General features: G+C 43.1%; 1 pseudogene; it reads right to left on the reverse strand.

The window, feature by feature from the left end:
- Positions 1-779: 779 nt before the first annotated feature.
- LOC136858892 (5S ribosomal RNA) lies at positions 780-898 on the reverse strand (annotated as a pseudogene).
- Positions 899-16,685: the final 15,787 nt, after the last annotated feature.

The raw sequence follows: 16,685 nt of genomic DNA on the forward strand, positions 1-16,685 counted from the left end.
GATAAGCAGCAAGAAAATATAAAATGATGTATGTTATCGCTTCCTAAAATTAAATTGGACCATTATTATTAACAAAATTTCGAATACAGTCACAATTTTCCTACCTTATTTTTAAAATAACTTCCTAAATTTCCATTTAATTGACAAGCTTTGTTTAGTATAAAAAGTATGTTCCACAGATCTAACTACGTCAATGTAATAAATTAATAACCGTATAGACCTAGATAATCGTTAAAGTTTTTATGGAATGAGGTAAAATATTCAAGAATTGCAACTGAATAGAGTTCCAGGAAAGAAAACAAGGCCCTGTTCTGAATGGTTCAGATGGTTAAGGCACTGGACTTTTGCGTCTAAGTTGGCAGGTTGGATACTGGCTTATTCCGGTGGTATTTGAAGGTAACCTATTACAATCACCCCGTCTCGATGGATTTCGGCACTTAAAAAATACCCCCGGGACAAAATTCCGGGAAGTCGTCTCATAAAATCGTAAAAGTAGTTAGTGGGACGTAAACTCAATAAATAAATTGAAATGCTATTTATTCGAGGCGTCCACCTAAGAACATACTTTGCACCATTTGTTATGAATCTGTTTGTATTTGGAAATTGCGGAATGTGAGGAAAGGAACAGTAAGGACGACACAAACATCCAGTCCCCAGGGCAGGGATATTAATCATGTACAATTATAAACCCCCGACTCGGTCGGGAATCGAACCCGGGGCCGCCGGGTGACAGGCGGACGTGTTGTCCCAGAGACCGCGGGGCTGGAGAAAGAGAATTGAGCCAACGGCACGTGGTGTTCGTAAGCGGTCACCCATCCAAGTCTTGACCACACCCACTGTTGCTTAACTGTGGTGATCGGACGAGAATCGGTGTGTTCAACATGGTATGGCCGTTGGCATAGTAGCTGTCGACGGTGACAAGATGCCTGTTAATTAATATAATACAAAATGTTCCATGTCCCATTGTCACCAGGCGTGTTGGCCATCATGTTTTTGGAGCGCACCTGTGAGCTTGCCAAAGGGAGATAGTAGGTTCGAGATCCAGGGTCGGCAGCCCTGAAGATGGTTTTCTGGGGTTTCCCATGTTCACCCCCAGGGAAATGATGGGGCTGTACCATAATTAAGGGCACAGGTGCTTCCTTCCCACTCCTAGCCGTTTCCTATCGCACCGTCCACATAAGGCCTATCAATTAATCACTACTGATCTGAATTTATTGCAGTCGCCCAGGTGGCAGATTCTCTATTTTTTTCCTAGCCTTTTTTTAATGATTGGAAATTTATTGAACATCTCTCTTGGTAAGTTATTCTAATTCCTAATTCCCCTCCATATAAACGAATAAGCTATTTGCCCCCATTGTCGTCTTGAATTCCAACTTTATCTTCCCTACCTTTAAAGACATCACTCAAACTTATTCGTCTGCTACCGTAATTCAACGCCATCTCTTCACTGACAGCTCGGAATATACCCCTTAGTCGAGCAGCTACTCTTTTGTCGGAAATCACCCAGAACAAATCGAGCTGTTTTCTTTTTTTGCTAGGGGCTTTGCGTCGCTCGACACAGATAGGTCTTATGGCGACGATGGGATAGGAAAGGTCTAGGAGTTGGAAGGAAGCGGCCGTGGCCTCAATTAAGGTACAGCCCCACCATTTGCCTGGTGTGAAAATGGGAAACCCCGGAAAACTATTTTCAGGGCTGCCGATATTGGGATTCGAACCTACTATCTCCCGGATGCAAGCTTACAGCCGCGCGCCTCTACGCGCACGGCCAACTCGCCCGGTAGCTGTTTTCTCTTTGGATTTTTTCCAGTTCTTGAATCAAGTAATCCTGGTGAGGGTCTCGTACACTGGAATCATACTATAGTTGGGATCTTACCAGAGACATATATGTCCTCTCCTTTACATTCTTACTACAACTATAAATACCCTCTTAACCATGTGCAGAGATCTGTACACTTTATTAACAATCATGTTTATGTGATAACCCCATTGAAGTTCTATCCTCATCTTAAAACCTAGGTACTTACAATGACCTCCAAAGGGAACTTTCACCCCATCAGCGCAGTAATTAAAACTGAGAGGACTTATAATTTTTGTGAAACTCACAACCTGACTTTTAACCCCACTGATCACTATACCATTGCCTACTGTCTATCTCACAACACTATCGAGGTCAGTTCGCAGTTGCTCACAATCTTAAAACTTATTTTTTGCTCTGCACAGAATAACATAATCTGCAGCAAGCCTTATCTCTGATTCCACTCCTTTACACATATCATTGATATATATAAGAAAATATAAATGTCCAATAGTACTGCCTTGAGGAATTCCCCCATTAATTATTACAGGGACAGATAATGCTTCGCCTACTCTAATTCTCTGAGTTCTGTTTTCTAGAAACGCAGCCACCCATTCAGTCACTCATTTGTCAAGTCTAATTGTACTCATTTGTGCCAGTAGTCTCCGATGATCCACCCTAGGAAATGCCTTAGATAGGTTAATCGCGATGCAGTCCATTTGACATCCAGAATCCAGGATATCTTCTATATCATGCTGGAAACCTACAAGTTGAGCTTCAGTGGAATAATCTCTCCTAAGCCCAAACTGCCTTCTATGAAACCAGTTATTATTTTCGCAAACACGTCTACTATAATCAGAATGAATGGCCTGTGTCGGTGCGATGTAAAACAATTTATAAACATGTATAACAGGGTGAACTTTAATAAAACCGAGAAACTACAGGGACTGATTCCTGACTGGAAATGGAGGAAAAAATGTCCTACGAACATGTGTCCGAAAATGGACGGTGTGCGTGCAACGACAACAAATAGTCCCGGAACACAGTACATGGCTGAATCGCATAAACGTCACAGCAGATGTTCAAATTCGCCTCCATGCACTGCAATGCACGCGTTTAGACGTCGTATCATAGATTGCCTCACTCTTTCGCATGTTCCGCCCTCTCGACGAATAACGTCACAGGTGTCGTGAACACGCTCTTGAACTGTCTGCACATCGGGAACTGGTTCAGCATACACAACACTTTTCAGATGTCCCCAGATGTAAAAATCCAGGGGTTTAAGTCCGGTGATGTAGGAGGCCATGCAACAGGGCCTCCGCCCTATCCAGCGCAGGTGTTGGCGAACTGTATTGCGGAAGTGAGGAGGTGCTCCCTCATCCAGAAACCACATAACCTGTCTTATTGCCAAACGCACATTCTCAAGCAATCCAGGCAGAGTATTCTGCAGGAAGTCCAGGTACGTTCCTCCGTTGAGGCGTTGTGGAATAATAACGGGTCCAAGTACGTGGTTGCGAAGAATCCATGCCCAAACATTGATGCTGAACCGATGCTGGTGAGACGCACCAACCATTCCCCGGGGATTTTCTGTACACCGCAGATGAATATTATGCAGACTGACGATGCCATTTCTGGTAAAGTTTGCTTTATCGGTAAAGAAGACCGACGACAAAAATCCCATAACTGTGATGGCCTGGTGCAAAAACCATCGACAAAATCCTTCCCGTAGAGAGAAATCCGCTGCTGACAATCCTTGCACTCGATGCAGGTGATAGGGATAATAGCGGCTGTCATGCGGGATACAATTAATCGTAGTCTGGCTTACACCATGTTGGCGGGCCATTTGCCTGGAGCTTGTACTAGGGTTCGTCTCAACGTCCTGTAGAACCTGTTCCTCCAGATCTGGTCTACACACAGTCCGCCGCCTCCCTACACGTTCGTCGGCCTGAAAGGACCCATGATCACACAAACGCCCCAAAACAGCTTGAAACGTTGTGTGATGTGCTTGGTGTCCGTGAGGGTACTGGTTTTATTATAGCCGTGCTGCCTCTCGAATATTTCCATTGGCTTGTCCGTACACAAACACCATCTCGACTTGTTCCCGACATGAATACCGGACCATTCTGCTTCCGACAGTACGCTGCTTCAATCACACTATTTGCAACAGAATAAACACACTGGAAGTAGTCAGAGAAAATTTCATTCTTCAGTGCCATGTACCGTCGCAACGATGCATTTCCGGACACCTGTTCATAGGACAGTTTTTCCTCAATTTTCAGTCAGGAATACGTCCCTGCGGTTTGTCGGTTTTATTAAAGTTCACCCTGAATACTGTATATTGTACACACCTCAATGTAAGTGACCGACTCACTCATATTTACGGTAGTTTTGAAAGTCTGCCTGTATCACTGGTAGACTGTTGGCGTCTGAAATTCAAATCCGGCAGATTAAGCCGTATATTTGAAGTGCGGAACAGAGTCAGAGGTGCAGAGGTGGCAAGAGTATTCTGTCCCTTTCTACTAGAGGGTCACACTTGATATTTTTGTCCCCTGGAACCAATTACACCTTCGGGGCCATTGCTTTTGCTTCCAATGTTTGTCACGAGCACTACTGTCGCATTCACAGATGAAACAAGGAAACTTGGTATATCCGGTCTTTTGTCCTAGGAGCATACCCAACACTTTCAAATCGCCACACACCATCCAATTGTGATTCTCATTATGAATGGTGGTAAGAAGCACCTTCATGTTGTCCTATGTTTCCTCCTGGTGCGCAGAATGGCCGATAGGTACTGATGCATGCATGTTACCATTGTGCAGCAGAACTGCCTTCGGCTTCTTTTAGATGAGTCAATGAACCGTCTCCAGTCACCGGGTGCGTACGGAATGTTGAACTGACCCATCAAATCTTCTACATCACTGCAGTACACTAACACGTCATTTTGAGAAAAACATTGCTTGAATATCAAGTCCTGTTTTCTGCAAAATATAACGGACGTTTCGTGTGATAAGAAATGTCTTTCACCCAGTCTTGACCCTAGGAGCTCTGCTTTATCCTTTGGCAGTCCCAGATCACGGACTAAATCATTTAGATTTGGCTGAGTGAACAGAAGAGGGGCCTCATCTATGCCTACTTCAAAGTCAGTATAATCTGTCTCCTGAACGGCATCCATGTCATCACTGTCATACGTATATAATGTCTGCGGAGGCTGTGGTAGAGGTAAATACGGGCCATGTGGAATAGGACGAATAGCTGCGCGAATGTTGTTCGGATACTCAATAGTCTGCTTGTTTTTCTTGTTGAAACCAGTTACCTTACAAGAGCAGAAATAGCAGTCGTCGGTATGATCCTGTTGCTCTCGCCAGACCATAGGGATGCCAAATCGTAATGACTTCTTCTTTCCCGCCACCCACCGTCATAAATATTCTACACACAGAATGCACACGGCCCGTTGAGCCCATGTATTATCGGTGTCGCCGAGGCATGGTAGACCTTTTTCACGAAAGTAGTTATGTTTCTTCGGTCCTTTGTCACCACAAGTTCACCACATGTATAACAAAAACTGTTAGGAGAGTTTGCATAACCTCAGGTTTACATTCTGCACTATGACTAACACGTACTCCCTTCACAAATGCAACACAGTGACGGAAAGGCAGTGTCATTTGCAACGTAACAGTTCGCTACGTGCCACTAGGAGCGCGAGTGTTGAACATTTGAAAGCCGTGTACCGTTTCTGAGCTTCTTATTGTGTTTCCATATCTATTATAATAAACACTAAAACCCCATATGATGCTCAGTATATCAATCAGAATATTATTATAACACCATTAAATTGCATTACCATTAATTAAAAATGTATACGATTTGTGCAAAACCTGTTGGTGATACGACGTTTTCAGTATCATTTTCGAATTCAGGAGGTCGAAATACATAATGAACGCCTACATTTTCGGAAAAAGTGTTTGGGAACTTAAAATTTGTTGCATAGTGTTAATTGTTAGTAGGTACTATGCTCTAATACACGCGAATATAGCAGGCAAGATACGGTACTATCTAAATATACTGTATCTACACTACAATTCTCAGCTGAAATTTGGTGATGTGGTGTATTAGTATTATTTTCCCTACTACGCGGGACGGAGAATAAAAGTGTCCTTAAATGCTGAAAAATAAGAGGTTATCTATAATAATGTACGTCAAAACTATACCGGGGGCTTGAACTGCAATATTATTGGAATATAGGAATTTGATTATTTAACTTATTCGATGAATAAAGGAAGGTGGAAATTATATACAAATCGTGCAGGGAACTAAGACTACAAATTATCGGAATATAGTAATCAGCTGATTTTGAATTTATTTACACAACTACCATGTGCATGTAGCAAAAATCGTCAAAAGTCCAAAATATAAATAGCACTAAATGGAATACACACACACAAAATTTAAACAATTTCAATCGGTGTTAACCACTTTATCACTACAATAACGCAAGAGCTCTCTCAACAGCCAACTGTTCACAAGCGCAACCAACAATGCAATCTTAGCATGGATATTATAATATATTTACGAAAAAAGTAATTCCTGGCTCAGGTAAAGGCTTGCTATCCGGCGGAGTAAAGCGGAACGTTGAAATTGACAAGCAGGCCATCTTGATGGCATCAAATCAATATGCCTGCACACAGTAACTGTTACATTGCAATTACTATTATTATTATTATTATTACTATTATTATTATTATTATTATTATTATTATTATTATTATTATTATTATTATTATTATTATTACGATTGTTTAATTCTTTTCTCTTCTTCGTTTCTTCCGTTCTTAATCCTTTTACCCTCCGGCTTTGGTTATCCCGTCGGACGCAGCGAGGGATCCCTCCTCTACCGTCCCGAGGGCAGTGTCCGGGAGCGTAAGACTTTGGGTCGGTGGGATACAACTGGGGAGGATGACCAGTACCTCACCCACGCTGCCTCAACTGCTATGCTGTACAGGGTCCTTGTTGGGGGATGGGAAGACTGGAAGGGATAGACAAGGAAGATGGAAGAAAGTGGCAGTGGCCGTAAGTTTGGTATCATCGCGGCAATAGTCTGGAGGAGAAGTGGGAAACCAGGGAAATTCACTTCGAAGATGACTGAGGTGGGAATCGAACCCCCTCTACTTAGTTGACATCCCGAGGCTGAGCCGACCCCATACAAGCCCCCGTACAACTTTTCAAATTTTGTGGCAGAGCCGGGAATCAAACCTGGGCCTTCGGGGATGACAGCGAATCATTCTAACCACTTCAACACAGGGGCACGAATTACTATTATTATTATTATTATTATTATTATTATTATTATTATTATTATTATTATTATTATTATTATTATTATTATTATTATTATTATTATTATTATTAAATAACTGTTGAATATTATGAACAAGTGTGAAAATATTTTTGTTAAAATTCCGTGTACAACTTCTTAATATTTGTGGAGATACTTGAACTTATCTTAATGATGGGCTCCTATTGCACTTCCTTTCTCCTCATTAGTCCTCCTAGGACTGCATAGTGTCGGTCCTTGGCGTACCGCCAGCAGGCTTGTACACTCGTGATTTTCCATTACGTTGAATTGCGGTGACGTCATCGGTTTTCGTGGAAATGTAGTTGCAGTTTTTCATTATTCGTACTTTTGACTGTTTTCGAAATTATGTAGAGGACGTTTGCTGTGTATTACAGAATTAATAAAACACTTTTAATTTTGAATTGTTGTGTTTAACTGACATGTTACTTATCAGAGTATCGAGTGCGGCCAGTGTCCAATATTCGGGAGATATTGTTTTCAAACCCCACTGTCGGCAGCCCTAAAAATGGTTTTCCATGTTTTCCCATTTTCATACCAGGCTGGGGCTGTACTTTAATTTATGCTACGGTCGCTTCATTAGCACTCCTAGCCCTTTCCTGTCCCATCGCCGCCATAAGACCTATCTGTGTCGATGCGACGTAAAACAAATTGTATAAAAAATACTTAGCAGAGTTATTAATGGGGCATCTTTCAGGTGTGTGTGATTCGTATGCCGGAAATTATCTACTAGCTACGTCTCATTGATTATTCGTGGAGAGGATTTCCTTTCGCCTATCTAGAACATTTTCTAAGATAAGTCGTCTCACGATTTCTGTTCGGAATCTGTGATAGTTTGCTGGTTCTATTTCTTTTCTCCATGTACTGTTCTCAATATTCATCAATTATTTTTAGAGCTTTCAAACCCAGACTGTGAAACAAATAATACAGCATCGTAAGGGTGTGTACTTCTGAGGAATAGGTACTAGCTGTTACAGGTTGGCGATATCTACAGTGAGAATCGACAAAGTCATGAGTTCTTTCAACTCCCCCGAGAGTCTTTCTTCAGTTGCCATTGATTTCCTTTGCGATCTCTCGTCTTATCTTAGAGCCCCTCAATCTAGCACATTCCCGCCTCTCGCTACGAGTCATTCAGTTAACAGTGCACGTTTCAGAGTCCGAGTTTATTTCATCTCATTGCCGTTTGTTAAATAAATTACCTAAGAGCCTAATTTTCACTATGCAGCACTCCTACAATTTTTTGCAGGCCAAAGCAACTGTTCCAACTCCAAGAATACCGTATATCAATAGTAAATGTGCATTCCTGTGTATTGATAAGCTGTAACTTCCAATCTGCTTTACGTATCACCTACACAGAAGTAGCTGCGACTGGGGATTGGCAGTGTGTGTGTTGAGGGGGCGGGACAATAATTGACTGACAACAAGTACCGAGTGGTCTGGGAAATAAAAGTAAGTCGTCTTTATTCGAGGCGAAGTTAGGGCTCAAGCCTATCTCTCACAATTAACCACAATATTTAAGAAATGTGGTTTAACAAATACAACATACCATTTTTACAAATCATGTACTAATTGTTCTCACAATTACTATATAATTTGTAAAAATGATTTGTTTTTAGTCCACTAATAGCAAATATGGAGATAGTAAAATTAGAGTGTACAATCATTTAGTTACTTTTCCGTTTTGATACGTGTTGTTTTCTATACATTCCGTATAGTTTTCTGAAGTTTTGAATACATTGCAGTGTTCTTCGTCAAGGTGATTGAAATACCCCTACTCTATCCGAGACAATCAGTCTCCCAAGCAGCAATCACACTACGTTAGTGGGTCTGTTTTCGAGGGAACCCCGAAGCCCGCTCCCCCCGCGTGGCAATCGACACTAATCTACATTGCCTCCGACATGCTATTAATTTATAAGCAGAAAATAGATAGCTGGGAGCAGTACTACTGGAGTATCTGCGTGACAAAATGTTGGTAGCACATGCAAGGATGTGGTTTCTGGATAGGTCCAGGTGATAGTTGAGAAGAGGTGTCATGCACAAGTCATAAGATGTATTCTCGCCACTCCAGTTATCAGGGGATCAGTCCGCCTGGACACTGGCGTGACTAGCACTGGCCTTACCGGTTGCGGAGCCTTTCATGAATAGCCACTAGCACCCAGATAACGCTCTGACCCCTTGGGGTCCCTCGTACCAAGCCTCCGATCCCCGAGAATAACGCCAAGCCCACCAAGGCGGGGGCATCCTGGATGGGGGTGGGACTAGTCGCCGTGCCCTCTTCCTCTCTGCCCGCGCCATGGACAGGTAAACAGGGCAACAGCGGTGAGAGGCCGGGCGGCCCCCCGTGCCTCCTTACGTGGCGCGCAGCCCGTGTAGTGGTGATCACCCCCAAAACGCTTGAACCTCACTAGGATCCCACACCTATCCTGACGGTGGCCCCAACTCAGACAGCGGAAACACTGCAAGAGCTGCCAAGGGGGATGTTTCGGTCTCTCCTGACTGCCGCTACCCGCTGAGGCCCTCTCCGGATTTGCTTCTCGGTCGACTGCTGTCCTGGGAGCAGTTCTGAGCTGCGACTGGGCGTCCATCTCCTGGTGGTCCAGTGACATATTCTTCTTCCTGGTGACGGCGTGGAGTTTGCTTCCTGGCTGGTGCAGTCTCTTCTCGGTTGGGGAAGGGTCCTCGCCCTGGTGGCTCTCCTCCAAGCCTCGTGCCCATTGGGTAGCGAGTGGCCCCGCTGCAGTGCCCGCTTCTCCCTCCTCCTGGCTGGCGGCGGTGGCGTCGGTCGCTGCCGACACCTGATTGCGTTCCTTGTCCTGTGGGGTGTACTTCGATATCTGCAACATGACAGACTCGCTGCCAGGCCGGGCCTGGATAGCAGCCTCTGATCGCCAGGGGGAGTCCTCCTCCACTGCTGTGCTGACGACCGCCGTCTGGAGCACCTTCCTGGATTGTGCTCTGGCAGTAGGCCCTTCCTGTTGGCCTTGGTCTGCGTCCACCTCGCAGGCGTGGACCTCGGAAGAGCGATTTGCGTCCACTATGCAGAGTCGGGCCGTTCAGCCTGGGTCGCGCAGTCGCGGCGCAATAGGGTGGCGTGCTCCATCTCCGTGGTGGCGTCGCTGGTCTCCGGCGTGGATGGAAGGACTAATGTGGTAAGTGGGTAATAACCGCCTTATTCCTTGTCCTTCCTTCCTGGCCGTCTGGGTGGCAGCTGATAAGGTCTCCGTCCTGAGGGTGCCGGCTTTCATACCAGGTGCGCCGTATCGTCCTGGCAGTGGGACGACCTCGAACCGGACGGAAAGCTCCATTGCCCTGCTTTTCAGGTGCTCCGCGCTGTGGTGTCGTTCAGGCCTCAGGGGAGTAAGCTCTTGATGTACCTGGAAGGGGATAACTATGCAACCCCGGTAGAGGAGTTGCGCATGATCTAGAGGACTATGCCCCTTTCTATTGATGCATTGCACTCCTCCCTGCAATACACGATGAGAGTGACTCCTGACCTTGGCTTTATATATACTACACTTTCTGGCTGGTGTAAAGCCCCTGGCTGTCTCGTGAAAATTCTTGAATATATGACTCACAGCCAGGTAGTAGGACTGTTTTGTTTTGTAATTAGAGGTTCGTCCTGCGTGTTTATGTTGTGGTCTGTACCTCGTATATTATGTATTATAGGCATCCAAGAATTGCTGATATTATATCCTTCCCTTAAATTCATATTGTTCGTGTGTTTCTTGATTTCGATAGCCTCACGGATTTTCCTTTCGAGATTCCAAGGCACAGCTGCTAGGATCTTGGTCTTGTCAAATGGTATTCCGTGCCTTGTTTCGCAGCAATGCTGCCTGGGAGACTGATTACCTCGGGTCGAGTAGGAGTATTTCAGTTACCTTGACAAAGAATACGGCAATGTATTCGAAACGTCGGCAAACTATAGAGAATGTACAGAAAAATCGAACACCGTTCAGCCCAGAAAGAGAACTAAATAATTCTACACATCGTGGAAGTTTTAATTCTAAGAATAGAATGTACAACATGAGAATATAAATGAAGATGATATTAGCTAAAAAACTAACAATAATAATAGTAAAGGGAGGAAATATAGTAGAAACCTGTAACTAGCAATTACATTTCTAATTTTTATGAATATTTGCTCATTCACTTACTTATTCACACTTCGTTCAACATTAAGTCAGCTAGAGGTCAATCCATCTTAAATTTCCTACGGAAACGCAATCTCTAATGTTGGCGGCAGTGACTACAAAGGAGGGATTTATTGAGAGATATAGTTAAAGAGGAATCAGATCATGTATCGTCGTTATGATAGTAGGATAGGTAATTAAAGTTTGATGAAAGGTAATTCCGTACACCTGAGTTTATAACTCCATGCAGAAGATATATTACATGGAGACGGCGACGCTCATGCAAAACGAAGCCACGACAACTCTCTGTAATAAGGTGAAATGTGAGAATCATATCTGATACAGGGGTTTAAACTAAGTTCGAGCATCTTATTACCGTCATAAGATATGTCCGTAAGAACAGTGTCGCAATAGTCTAGGACATGTAAGATTAATGGGGTTTACCAGTTCTATTTTAATATGTTCTGGAAATATAGTAGAGTGGGGAGTAGACCAAAAAACTAAAAAAGAAAATCTACATCATGGCAGGTTTTTGACGTTCTCTGAGTGAATTTCGACATATTACCAACTTGACTACGACAATAATTTCTTTGAGATATAGCTACTAGGATCTTGGTCTCGTCAAATGGTATTCCGTGTCTCTTCTGTGTGTTATCAATCAATCAATCAATCAATCAATCAATCAATCAATCAATCAATCAATCAATCAATCAATCAATCAATCAATCAATCAATCAATCAATCAATCAATCAATCAATCAATCAATCAATCAATCAATCAATCAATCAATCAATCAATCAATCAATCAATCAATCAATCAATCAATCAATCAATCAATCAATCAATCAATCAATCAATCAATCAATCAATCAATCAATCAATCAATCAATCAATCAATCAATCAATACTAATCTGCGTTTAGGGCAGTCGCCAAGGTGGCAGATTCCCTATGTGTTGTTTTCCTAGCCTTTTCCTAAATAATTTCAAGGAAATTGGAAATTTATTGAACATCTCCCTTGGTAAGTTATTCCAATCTCTAACTCCCCTTCCTATATATGAATATTTGCCCCAGTTTGTCCTCTTGAATTCTAAATTTATCTTCATATTGTGGTCTTTCCTACATTTATAAACGCTACACAAACTTATTCGTCTACTAAAGTCATTCCACGCCATCTCTCCGCTGCCAGCTCGGAACATACCACTTAGTCGAGCAGCTCTTCTTCTTTCTCTCAATTCTTCCCAACCCAAACTGTGCAACATTTTTGTAACACTACTCTTTTGTCGGAAATCACCCAGAACAAATCGAGCTGCTTTTCTTTGGATTTTTTCCAGTTCTTGAATTAGGTAAAGCTGGTGAGGGTCCCATACACTGGAACCATACTCTAGTTGGGGTCTTACCAGAGACTTATATGCCCTCTCCTTTACATCCTTACTACAACCCATAAACACCCTCATAACCATGTGCAGAGATCGGTACCCTTTATTTACAATCCCATTTATGTGATTACCGCAATGAATATCTTTCCTTATATTTATACCTAGATACTTACAATGATCCCCAAAAAGAACTTTCACCCCATCAACGCAGTAATTAAAACTGAGAGGACTTTTCATATTTGTGCAACTCACAACCTGACTTTTAACCCCGTTTATCAACATACCATTGCCTGCTGTCTACCTCACAACATGTTCGACGTCACGTTGCAGTTGCTCACAATCTTGTAACTTATTTATCACTCTATAGAGAATAACATCATCCGCAAAAGGCCTTACCTCTGATTCTACTCCTTTACTCATATCATTTATATGTATAAGAAAACATAATGGTCCGATAATACTGCCTTGAGGAATTTCCCTCTTAATTATTAGAGGGCCAGATAAAGCTTCGCCTGTTAACCTTTCCTCCCTTCACGTTGAAACTTTAGTCAATACCTCGCAGCCGATATTTCTAAATGGAGCTTGTCATTCGCTACTGTGGCGGTTGCTTTCGTACGTGACGAGTAATTAATACACACCCGAGAAACAGCAAGGCTTCTCCGATTTTCCGATCACTAGAAGTTTAATTTTTTCCGTCCCGTCATATTAGCTCTCAGAATAACTGTAACCCTTTCTTTACCTGTTAACTGTTTCTCACAGACCACGAATGTAGCATTGCACAGTCAATGATGCACAAAATTCCATTTATAAAGTATTTATTACTTCAAGCTTTGCTTTGAGAAATTGAGAAATTCATGTAGCCGAATTTCGAGTATTAGAGGTATAAATAAACTTCAAGAATGGGACAAACGACCGGGAAATTTAAGTTACTTCGACATACTGAATATTCGTGCAATGGAGTTTCGAGATATCGAGGCTCGACTGCACTAATCGAGCTTCTACACGCTGCTACGCTATGTGGCACTGTACCTATCGTTTAGCTGCGTCGAATGATAGTTTGTGCGTATTTCCGTTAATAATTTTGTTTCATGGTTAAAGAAATTAAAGGAATGAGGTAATGGACAACAGGCTTTGTATACGTTGCTCTTTTACTAATTCCTAGATTTAGGTGGCCAAAATGAAATTTCTTTTTTATTTTCTTCTCCGTTAAGTAGCTGTGAGGCGGGGGGGGGGTCTATCACCTCAACTATTCGCCGCCACTGCGGCACAGACAGATATTATGGCGTCGATGGTATAGGAAAGGGCTGGGAGTGGAAAGGAAGCAGCCGGGGTCTTAATTAGGGAACACCCCCAGCATTTGCCTGGTGTGAAAGTGGGAAAAACGGAAAACCATCATCAGAGCTGCCGACGTTGGAATTTGTACACACTATCTCCCGAATGCAAACTGCATCTACGTGATCCAAATCGCGTAACCACTAGCTCGGTAGAGCGGTAACTAATTGAATTAGTATATTTCACGTGCATTATCATGATAGACTGCATGTTTATATTCTTAACTGTATAGTCAGCGTACTAACCTTCGGTTTAAAGGGTCTTGCCTTAGATTCGCAGCCTGTCCAGGGTTTTTAACAGAGAGAGGTTAGTTTCCCTGGCTCGGGACTGGGTGGCTATTTTCACCGTAATACAATTAACTTCATCTATGTACAACACACAAAACTACCAAGCAAACACGTAGTGGTGACACTTTCATCGAGTTGGCGTCCGGAAGGGCATCCGACAGTTAAATTGGATCAAGTCTTTATCAGGTGCTGATCTCCATAAAATTTAGAACATGCGAGGAGGAAGAAGAAGGTGAAAGAGCTTATTATAATCCTTATAAACTACTCATAATAACGCTATAAATGGTCAGAAATCGTGGTGTGTACAGGTTACTTGAATAGGAGACATTTTCCGAAAACCTAGACGTTATGCTGCGTAGTGAAACAGCATTATCATCTATCATCGTCGAAGCGCTGGAATCACTTCCCTGTACTCCCAAAAATTTAAGATTGCAGGAGAGCTGTTATGTGGTTAAAAAGCTGCACCTCCTAGGGACCATTTATCTTCATCATTATGTTTAACGGAAGAAAAGTTGTTGTATTTGCCATCGCTCAGTAGCAGTACCAGTTCTCTTCCCTACATGTACAGTTCAGTATACGGAATCTTCCCAAAATAGAAACAGCGGTCCCTGTTGGTAAAAGAAAGATAAGAAGACTCTAACGAACCCGTTCCATACGAAGCATTTTAAAGTAGAGTTCTTGCAATTTCCTCGCTAACGACCGGCACGCTTTTGAAGCCTAGCTGGCCGGCTTTGTTTACATTCCTAGCCACGCGGTGTCAGGATTTCACCAATTCGAGGCACAACATGGTCCGTTTTAACCACTTAGCCTCTGAGATCGTGCAGCGAGACTGGACAGAACTGCGTGCAGCTGTGCTACACTGGAGACCTGACAAGCGAGCCAGCTTTGGGACTGGCACGCTTTTGACGTTCTCCGCGTGGACTTTCACTGACAAAACAAGCATACTCTTGGTCAAAAGCCATCTGATATTCGTCACAACAGAGACGACTGTAGACAGACATAAGTCTGGTTACTGTCAGGGGATGGTACTGCTTAACGTTTGAATCGCCGGTCGAGGAAATTGAGGGAACTACAGGATAACCCAAAAGTTTTGACGAGGCAATAATTCTGGTAACGTGAATATTCGCGATTGCAGGCAAATCTGACGCCCTCTCTCATTACAGCTGCTTTTATACTGTACATGGGTCTCATGTAACATCATCGACGTGTTGGACTCCAGCGCCATCTGTTGGCATGTTTGCACCCTCGTTCTTGGTGTCAATAAAACCGAATGTCAAGTCAAGCATGTGTGGCCATTTGTACCTAACGTGTTGCTGTCAAGCGCCATGTGTTGATAATTCTGTGTACTGTGTACCATCTTCAGGGCTGTCGACAGTAGGGTTCGAACCCACTATCTCCCGAATACTGTATACTGGCTGCACTTAAGCGACTGCAGCTATCGAGCTCGGTATAAATTTACGTTTTAAGTATTTAAGCAACCCCATATGAGATATAACCTTTACATTGAACTGTATCTACCGACGTGTACTAAAGCAAGTTTCTTACTTCCATAAATCTGCCTGAATCTCGTCTTGAGGAAACGATATTACTAAAGAGACTGCGGTATGACTGATGCTAGCAACGTAATTCGTTACACAAACAGTCCCTTTGTTAACAAGTGTAAAAGTGTCACTCATAATGTCAGTTGTGATTATGTATAAAGGGTAATGAAGTGAAAACTGAACACCCGCCATAACACACGTTCCGCGTGAAAGGTGGCAACACTGTTGTTATGTATCGATACTGCCATCGCTGTGGTAGGAGATCTGCATAGAGACAACTCACAGGTCCACACAGTTGTTGTATTATGCCTTCATTTGTGCGTGGTCTGGTCTAGTGTGTTGGACAAGCTGCAGATTTGGAGGCAAGTAAAGAAGAGCAGAGAAATGCGGTTCGTTTCCTGATGGCTGAGGGAGCTAGAGTACGCGAAACTCATCGTTGCATGTATGCTGTGTATGGCGAACACCGCATGTCCACGACGTGCGTGCACAAGTGGCATAGGATATTCTGAGAAGGGTGCATATCACTGCCCCCATACTTCCAACATGGCGGAGGTTACGCTTCAACGATTTGGTTGGGAAACACATCAACATCCTCTGCACAACCCCGATCTTTCACCTCGTGATTTCACATTTTTGGTGACCTGAAGAAAGACATTCGTGGACCTTGGTTTAATTCGTACGAGGAAGTGCAAGATTGGGAGCGGTTGTGGATCCGTCAGCGACCTACTGAACCCGAGTGACTTAGGCCCAAAGTCAATCATGATTTGATTTATGAAGGGAAATAGTACATTTATTGAAATACAGAAGTGTAGTTGAAAATATTTCATCTGTGTAGTGTTGAAATATGAGCTAAGGAACACGACAGACTGGAG

This window comes from Anabrus simplex, chromosome 1 (assembly GCF_040414725.1).
Source record: "Anabrus simplex isolate iqAnaSimp1 chromosome 1, ASM4041472v1, whole genome shotgun sequence".
In the NCBI taxonomy this organism is placed as follows: Eukaryota; Metazoa; Arthropoda; class Insecta; order Orthoptera; family Tettigoniidae; genus Anabrus; species Anabrus simplex.